This window comes from Platalea leucorodia (assembly GCF_965183815.1).
Source record: "Platalea leucorodia genome assembly, chromosome: 3".
Lineage (NCBI taxonomy): Eukaryota > Metazoa > Chordata > Aves > Pelecaniformes > Threskiornithidae > Platalea > Platalea leucorodia.
Window position 1 is genome coordinate 116,061,402 of NC_138825.1, and position 10,402 is coordinate 116,071,803.

Here is a 10,402-nt window from a genome sequence, read left to right on the forward strand (position 1 = left end):
CTTGTGCTCTAGACTCTTCCCCAACTCCGTTGCCCTTCTCTGGAAAAACTCCAGCACCTCAATGTCCTTCTTGGAGTGAGGAACCCAAAACTGAACACGGTATTCAAGGTGTGGCCTCACCAGTGCCGAGTACAGGGGAACGATCACCTCCCTAGTCCTGTTGGCCATACTATTCCTGATACAAATCAGGGTGCTACTGGCCTCCTTGGCCAGCTGAGTGCACTGCTGGCTCATATTCAGCTGGCTGTCAACCAACACCCCCAGGTCCTTTTCCACCAGGCAGCTATCCAGCCACTCTTCCCCAAGCCTGTAACATTATATGGGGTTGTTGTGACCCGAGTGCAGGACCTGGCACTTTGCCTTGTTGAACCTCATACAGTTGGCCTCAGCCCATCGATCCAGCCTGTCCAGATCCCGCTGTAGGGCCTTCCTACCCTCTAGCAGATCAACACTCTCACCCAACTTGGTGTCATCTGTAAACTTACTGAGGGTGCACTTGATCCCCTCGTGCAGATTATTGATAAAGATATTAAACAGAACTGGCCCCAATACTGAGCCCTGGGAACACCACTTGTGACCAGCTGCCAACTGGATTTAACTCCATTCACCACAACTCTTTGGACTCGGCCATCCAGCCAGTTTTTTACACAGGAAAGAGTGCACCCATCCAAGCTACAAGTAGCCAGTTTCGCCAGGAGAATGCTGTGGGAAACGGTGTCAAAGGCTTTACTGAAGGCCAGGTAGACAACATCCACAGCCTTTCCCTCATCTGCTAAGCTGGTCACCTTGTCATAGAAAGAGATCAGGTTAGTCAAGCAGGACCTGCCTTTCATGAACCCATGCTGACTGGGCCCGATTCCCTGATTGTCCCATATGTGCTGTGTGATGGCACTCAGGATGATCTGCTCCGTAAGCTTCCCCAGCACTGAGGTCAGGCTGACAGGCCTGTAGTTCCCTGGATCCTCCTTCTGGCCCTTCTTGTAGATGGGCATCACATTTGCCAGCCTCCAGTCAACTGGGACCTCCCCAGATAGCCAGGACTACTGATAGATGATTGAAAGTGGTTTGGCGAGTACTTCCACCAGCTCACTCAGTATCCTTGGGGGGATCCCATCCAGCCCCATAGACTTGTGTGTGTCTAAGTCATGTAGCAGGTTGCTAACCATTTCCCCTTGGATTATGGGGGCTTCATTCTGTTCCCTGTCCCTGTCTTCCAGCTCAGGGGGCTGGGTACCCAGAGAACAACTGGTCTTACTATTAAAGACTGAGGCAAAGAAGGCATTAAGTACCTCAGCTTTTTCTTCATCCTTTGTCACTATGTTTCACCCTGCATCCAGTAAAGGGTGGAGATTCTCCTTAGCCCTCCTTTTGTTGTTAACGTATTGATAGAAACATTTTTTATCTGTATTTAAAAAAAAAAAAAAAGACAAAACCAACAACAAACAACTCACAAAAAATTTAAAAATCAAAGAATAATGTAGTGACTTTTCAGAATGTTAAACCCCTCTTGCCGTTGGTGAGTGTTAACTCACTGAAGCAACTCATGAGGCCACCAGACTTACCTCTGTGAGTAACTGTGGATTCATACTCCCACCGGCAAGCAATCTTGACCTATGTGTAACACACTGTTTACTTTCTCTCCTTTAAGGACTTCTCTCTGCTCACCCTAGGGAATCAGCTTATCACAAGAATGGCAGAAATTTTGCAAATTTGATGGTGTTTTTGTTTCCCATCACTGTCAGGGCAAAAAAAGAAAGAAAAACAATTAAAACATAGAACCATTTCATTCTATTCATATACTGTGGAATAAAACTTCAGTTCATGTAAAGTAGTAAAATCAGTGGAGTTTTGCTGACTTGCCCTGGCTGAGAATTTGTTCCAGTGTATTTATATGTAAAATCACACAAACACTCTATGTGGATGGGGTTATATGTGAAAATCAATATTAAATTCATCATATTTAGCTGTTACAGACCACAGTGAACACTTGCTCTCTAATGGTTAAATGCCCTTTGGATCTGAAGCCCTTTGATTTATTGGAAGAAACCTGCTGGGCAGAACATACTGTGGAGCTGATTAATGTCAGCTTCTGTCATCAGTTTCCACTTAGATTCTTGGCCAGCTCTGACATCTCCTCCCTTAAGAATCCAGAAGAATTTGAGGACTGATCCAAGAGCTTTACTGGCATGGGATTTGCAGAATGTGGTGCTTGCAAAATAAGGAAGATGAATGGAAGTAAAATTCCATGTTCTCTACTGGACTTGTTTCTTTAACTCATTTCTCTGGAGAAAGAGACCAATGCCAGGACCACACCAGCAAGGGAAACAAATCAATAGCATGTTCACTGGTTTTGTTACAGATGTCTTGCATTTCCTTTGCTGCTTTATATGCTCCCTCATAGCCTGTCAAACTGGAAAATGACTGCAGTGAGAATGCAGAGCTACCATAGCTGTCTAGATTTACACTCACCATCGTACAAGGAAACTTCTGAACTACAAACCAGTTGGTACTGCACACCATTTTAGAGAGGATAAGCCCTTATCTGAACAAGGCTCATAAAAAGTGGCAACCTCTATGATTTGCAGGTTGATTGTTCACGAGTAGTGTGAGCTTTTTTAACAGTAGGACACGATCACCTCTGTCCTTTGCCCTCACCCTCCCTCAGGAACGATGACTGTTTATGGCAGATAATTTTCTTGTGTTCATTTTGACACATTTCCCTTGCAGTTTCTCATTTGGACAAAATGACTCTTACATTTCTTCTGAGCGTAGAATTCTCCCGTTGCTCGTCACATACATGGTTACTTCTGCTGCAGGAATCACACGTTGCTATAAAAATCCTAGCAGTGCTGTACCCATTGCTGAACACGTTCTCACTGGCAAGAAGGAATTATGAGCAAACAGTCAAATGTGAATACCTAAGATGAAAACATCATCAAAATTAAAAACATCAGAGTATAATTATACAACGTATTATGAGGTTGTGGAAAACTTAAAACAGGAACATGAGCTGCACTAGACGTCACATTTAAACCTCTAAGAAACCAGACTACAACCCTTCTAACAACTTAAAGGTAGGATCTCCTGTCCTGCATCCCAACAACAACCACCTGATTTGTCAGAAATACCATCATCTGGATTAAGAATATTACACTGCTCCCCTTTAGATGGCATAACATTTTACTGTTAGTAATCTGCATTGATAAAATGAGTCTAACCTGTTTGGTGCCTTTTCCCTTTCCCCCACTCATGGTGAATTCGATGCTTTCCAAGATGAGCTGTAGAGAAAAGGCTGCACAGAGCTGGAAGCCTTTACTTAGTTCCTTGCTTTCGTTTACAGCCCATTCCCCATCTCTTCTTTCATATTCATTCACCACTATGTGTGTGCTTGGGTGAGAAGGGAAGGTTACAAAAAGGAAGGAAAAGAGAGGCTTTGTTTCTTAGGAATCAGCCAAAGAAGTTGATAGGCTTCTATAATACTGCACAATTAAGCAGATCATTTTTAAATGTAGCTGTGGGATTTTGTTGGTGATCTACTTTTGTTTGTAAAGAATTTTTCAGCTAGAAAGAAACTAGATGTCTATAAAGAAAAAACAAATAAAACTGAGCATTACACAAAAAAGACTTTTCCAATGGCAAAATTAAGTCAATACATAGATTCCCACTGACTTTAATGGGCTTTGAACCAGTCCCAAAGTGATCTCAAATCTCCAAAGTAAACAAACTTTTAAAAAACAGTGTTTACTACTTAATCTTCTGGGATAGTGATTTAAGTTGTCTATAAAATCCAGTCATTTTCTGGGTCCTCAGTCTCAGAAGAAACCTGTTGGGAAAAGTTCATTGAACCAGGATATTTAGACATAAATAGTTTAAATTCATGAACCAGCATTTTTTGACAAAACATCGCTGTACCGGAACATTTCTGACCAGTTCTACTACCGACAAAATTAGTAGATGACACACAGATTGGCAAAGTAATAATTAATAACAGAATGTTCTGGACCAATTAGGAAGCTGGGCCAATTTAAACAAAATATTTAAACAAAATATTCAATACAACTAAACATGAAACTATGCATTGAAGAACAAGAAATGAAGAACTTGCCTTCATTATCCTGGAAAGCAGTGAGTCCAATAAGATCATTTATCCTGATGGAAAACCAGCAGAGTATAAGCTTCCTCATGGCGAATGTGACCATTACATTTCTGCAGCACTAAGTGTTTCTACTTTTGTATGCAGCTGTGGTGATTCAATGCAGAGATTAAAGGAATGGAGTTTTGCTGGCTATCAGAAAGATGAGAAGTTAACTTAATTATAATGCAAGATTGAGGAAGAAATGTCAAATAATAATTACCAGGGAAAGCTGGCTTATTAGCTATAAGAACAGGCTGGTGGATGGGGCCAGACCAGTCCAGTTTAGAAACAGGGGACACAAGTTTACAATGAGGTAACAAATTAATGGAAATTGAAACACCAATGAAGGTGGCAGATTCTCCATTTCTTGATAGCTTCATAGCACAAAACTCTAAGATGTACTTTAGCTGAAGATTCATCCTTTAGCTCGGTATCAGGATAACAGAAGAAAGTCAAATAGCCTGCTACATACAGGAACTTAAATTGGATAAATACATCTTGTCTTATTTATGAAATCTTTGAAATAAGAAGTGACAGTTGTAACTAAAAAATAGCTAGATAAAGCTTTGTCAGTATAGTTAAAATAGTTCAAAAGCCATTATGGAAAAGTTTGTGTTGAACTATGAAAACACACAACCCTTTCTACTTTGTGTACTACATTAATGAAGAGGATCAAGTGCTCTTTCTTGCTTCCATTGACTGTAACACAGCCTCTACCAGTGACTTTGTTGTGTGTAGTAATAATCCCTTAATCATTACCAGCATAGAACTCCAAATCTGATTTTCTCCATGCAGCTTTCCTTCAGTCAATTATTAGCAGCTGGATCCTGGCTCTTTAATTAGGCTGAAGCTAACGACTAGCTGAATGAAAGCATCAAAATCCAGCCCTGCCCAGCTGATGAGACAAAGTGGCCATTCTCTTTATGAGGTGTTATTTGCTTGACATGTTTGCGTGACCAGGTCTGATGTTCACAGCTGATCTTCCAGGGTGCTGCATAATTGAGGTTTTAAATTATCTTAAATTATTAGAATACCCCGAGAGACCCCAAGCCATCCAGCTAGCCAAATGCAGAAAGCTGTAATTCTCCAGAAAAGTCCTGTCAAAATGGCATCCTCATCATGCACAGAAAATACACTACACCCATACGTTTTAAACTCCTAATTGTAATAATGACTCTGGCACCAAACCTTTCTGAAGGATTGATGGCTAGCTGAGGCTGATGGCTCTCAGCTGAATTTCAGGCCACAGCTCCTCCCAAACAGTCATTAATCTTCAGGAAATGTCCTGTGCTTCCATCAGGAGTGTTTAAATGTCTCTGTATTTTTAACTGGATTATCCATAGCATGTTTCTGAAATCAGCTGGATAGAAAAGTGGTGTTTTCTGACCAACCTTAAATGTTGTCATTAATTAATTTTCACAAGGCTGTTTTCTTAGGGCCCTGCCCCATGGTCCTTCACATCACCAAAGTTCTCAGTGACCTGATTGAAGACTGGCCTTTACCTGAAGTTTAAATATCAGACTTGATAAAAATATAAAGCAGGATTTTCAGATTTACTCAGCAATGCCCCAGCCTAACTCTTACTGAGGTCACTGGATATATCTAAATTATCATTTGCTTTAGTTCCCCAGTTTACTTCTTGATCCTTGTCTCCTGCAGACCCATATTATGTTGTTAATTTGCTCACAGGTTCTCCTCCGAAGTGAATCAATCATCCTGGGGAACCAAAACCTCATACATTTGTTGGGAGTGTTAGCTTCGGGAACCACTCTTAAAAGGTCATGTGGAGGAAGTCATATTAGGTTTGGCTCTGTCCATCTTGCAAAGTCCTTTAACTTGTTCTACCAGGCTTTGCATCCTCAAACATGCCCTTGCCCCATAGCTCAGTTCACACAGTTCACTCTTTCCACTTCATGCTAAGAAAACACAGTTCTGTCAGGCTGTAACACAGTCCTCCCTATTCCTGACATTGTGAACTGAACTAAGAACCATACACAAAAAGATTGTTATGATTTGATGTCACAGGGGAATCACATGGGGCCCAGCAGAGGTCCAGCTCCATGTACTACATAGCATTGATGCAGACAATCTGAGCTAACTCTGAGCAACATAGACACAAACCACCCTTCACCACTTGGACTGGGGGCCAGGAATCAGTCCCAGTATTGAACACACTTAGCAGTGCAGCCAATAATAATATTCCCTGGGAATAAAGAGAGACCATTGCTGAACTGTTTGGAAAAACTGTCCTATCATCATTTTCACCATAAATCATTGACTGTCACACCAAACCTTCAACAAGCAGAGAGTTCTGCAGTGGTCTTCCTGGAGTGATTGTTTTAAAGACAGTTCAGAAAAGCCAACAGGTTTTTTCTCCATTCTGGCATCATGGCTGTACTGCGCAAATACTCTCAAAAGCCAAGGTTGTGCCTTATTTGTCATGGCCTTCAGGAGCACTTAGGTAAGGGATTTAAGGGATCTAAAAGGCCATAAAGCAGTAAATTTCCAAAGTGAAGAGCTCCTGACAAGCAAGTTTGAACATTTAAAAGAATCAGACACAACAATAATCTAGGAGAGGCTGTCAAATAAAAATAAATGTGAATAAATGCAAATGTTAGATATTTGCTGAGAGTTTCCAAAATAGCATTTGTTTACACAGCTTTTCAAGAAAAGAGGTTTGATAACAGTGGAACGTTGACCAACCTTTCCAAATACTTACACTGGCTTGGTTGTTGCCCTTTGTTTCAAGGCTCTGTACTTTGAAAATGTATAAAGGATTTACTTAAATAAGGACAGATATGGGCCTTATGCATACCAAAATGTGGCAGAAATAAGGATCATATTTGAGTTTACAAATGTACTTTTGGGCCCAGATACCATCCTACTGCCTACCATTTCCCAGCAAGAATATGACACCTGCAAAGAGCAATAAACTATTGACTCCCATCAATTGTACTAGCAGAGAATTTCCCTTAGTACTAATATTATGAAAGCATATGGCAGACCTGAGCAACTCTGTGAAACCAGATCCCAGGAAACCTGATAGTGTACTTTCTTCCCCATATATTAGTTCACGCTTCAAAAAGTTTAGGGCCAAGAGCAATCTCAAAGGCCAATTCTTACTCAAAAATCAATCAGTGCTGTTAGAGCTAGATAGGGTCATCCTGCCATGAGGGAATTTTGTGATGAAAAATCAGTAAATAAATACCCTCCTTTCATTGTGTGATAAATCTAAAACCTTCTCAGATGATGTTTTTCACAGAACTGCTATGTAGAAAGGAGAAGGCACACGAACTCTGTTCGAGGTAGCCCAGCATTTACGATTCTTTATTGATCCACACAACAACCACCTTTGAGATCCTGCCCTCAACGTCCCTATGAGTGGAGACACATCATGCTCAGGCTTCTCAGGTGAGTGCTGCAATCACAGGGCAGATAATTCTCAGAGTCGAGGAGGGTTTCAGCAGAATTTCTAACTCAGTTCTTCTCACTGTCCCCATGGAAAGATTCTGTTTTGGCAAACCAGTGTTTTCTGACACAAAACATTTTACTGAGCAATTCCCACTTAGCTCTACTAAATGACTAATTTGCCTCTGTGAAACACTGGAACATGGGAAAACTAATATTCCCGTTGGTGATAAGGCTTTAAAATATAAATGGGGAGATTTTTCTGCAGTTGTTAATGCGTGATTCCTTACACAGTTAATGTGAAGGACAGAATATATTAGGATATGCCTTTAACTCTCAAACATCCAAACTATATTGCTTCAGCTAAGGAAAACTACTTGCAGGTATCTTTATTTTTTCAACATTTCTTAATACTTTGACCAAAATTATAGGTGGGTTATGGACATTTAACCATTTGGTTCTTAGCTCAAAACACATTGAAGAAAAGATGAATTCGTTAAACTACAGAATGGCCAATTTTAAGGGGATTACCCCTATCAGAAAGAGTAATCCATGGTTTATAACAGCAATATTATTTTTTAAAGCTGGTGGATGGAGCAGCTGCTTTGTAAAGTTATTAATTTCCTGTAAAGAATACTGAATGCTTAGCAATCAGAATGCAAGGCAGGATGTAGTTATACAATCATGTATGTGCATCTTTTATATATTAATTCTGCATGGAACTCCCTTCTCTTTTAAAATGATCAGTATTGGTTCTGCTATCTGGACCCAGAACAGCATCCACAGGCACAAAAATTAACCCTGTATCTGTTAGAAAGGGGTAGACCACAATAACAGCTGAATTTAAGGACAGGCATTTGCAGAACTTCAAGCAGGCTGATTCTCAGAGTGCTCATGACTACAGCTGGCAGCCGCCCCACCTGAGGATACAGTTCTTCTCCCATGGGCAAAGATGTAGGTTTTTGAACAGGAGACCTCTGAATGTTTCAGTAAGTCAAGTTGTTCTCACATCTCACTGAAATGCAGACTCAGGCCTTGTTCTTCCCTCAGACCATGGACTGGCTGCGCTCACTTATCCCTGCAAACTCTCGTGTACTGCCTTTACATACCATCAATGCTGGCATGTTTTTGTTCTTGGAGCACATATGTGTGCAGGGACTACTCTATACCTGGATTTCCCTTGAGGCACCTAATTTTTTCTGCTCAGAAAACTCATCTGAGAGCTATTTCAAGCTTCTGAGACTTGCCAGAATCCGCCTGCCAGACAAATCTCCTGTGCTGGTGGAATTCAACCCCAGATCACATGCAAGACATTCAGATGTGTTCACCTTTTGGTGCCTGTGTAGTAAACCCAATACATTCCCAATACATCAGATTTTCTGCATAACCAAACACTGTCTGGGCAGCACATGGGCATTATTTCTGGGCAGGAAATCGTGGAGAGAAATTTGGTAACCCTACCTACTTGCACTGAGAACCAGAGCTAATTTTTTCCCCATGGCCCTTAGTGAACATAACAATATCCTTCATCCAAAATAGTTTCCATGTTTCATTCACAATAAAATCTTAAACAGTCTTTACCATCAACAGCATCCTTTACCTCTCTCATATTGTACTTCTCCTTCGTAGAGCAGTGAGTGAATATTTTTTGATGTATGTGTGTTTAAATTATATGTCTCATTCATTCTCTCCTATCCTTTTGCTAGAGGATTGTTGCCAGCTGCCTATATCCACAATGAGTGTAACAGACCCAAGGAAGGAAACAAAAGTCTCCAATTTATTTGGAATTGAGAAAAGAAATCTTTCCCACATTTTCTGCTGAGAGATCTGCCCTTCAACCTAGTGATAAATAAACAGCTATAGCAAATTTACCTCACCTTGCTTTACCTTCCCACTTGTTAATGATCACTTCTCTCCTTTTCTTCCAAGCAGTTCATTTGGAGGAAACTGGAGACAGACAGTAGGAGAAAATAATGGAAACTGGCTTAGTAATTCCAGGACCAAAAGACACAAAGTTCTAAAACCTCCTTACTTCCAGGGCTGCTCAAGACAGGTGTGTTCTTTCCTGCAGAGCAGAAGCAATGAGAGTGAACGAGACCCCATCAGGGCAAAATGGCAGATGGAGAAGAAGGGACTTAGAGGTTGAAGTGGAATGTATTGTGTTCACATACAAGAGCCTTGAGGTTTTTGTTCAGAACAGAACTTAACATTCTGGGGAAGCTTGAGTACTATTTAAGGTATAAAGGGATTTATAGGTTGTTTCATATATTTTTTTCTGATTGCAGTGTCCTCTTAGGCTAAGGAGTATATATAGGCTAACTTGCCAACAAGTCTTTATGGCTTGTATGGGACAGACTTCCGTTTAAATAGAGGAAAAAAAGTCTGAATTGAAGCTGTATTTCTGTTGAAAATGGTGGTTTTGAACAAGGCAATCAGCTAGAGCAAGCATTCACTCCCTAGCCCAATTTAGCCCATTAAACCACAAACCCTGAGCAGCTTGGGCCAGATTCCCCAGTGTGCTCCAACTCCTGTGAGTTACTGGAACCATTCAAAGGAACTGGACTTCAGCCAGATGTGTCCAGCTGAGAGCTCCTCACAGTGTGGGAGCCCTCAATGTGCACAAAGGCAGCACAGATGGTTCCTTGGTTCCTGCGCTGCCACCCCCTACTCCTACCTCACTTGGCCCTGGCACAGGGACAATGTCACAGGGAGGGAGAGAACACTGCTGGCTGTGCTCATCTGACATGCAGGCCTGCAAGAATCGAAAATAGCAGGAGGAAACCAGAGGAACACACGAGCCCCAGTACAAAACCAAATAGTAGGGAGCTCTGCTTGACAGCCCCTTGGCAGCCTTCATTC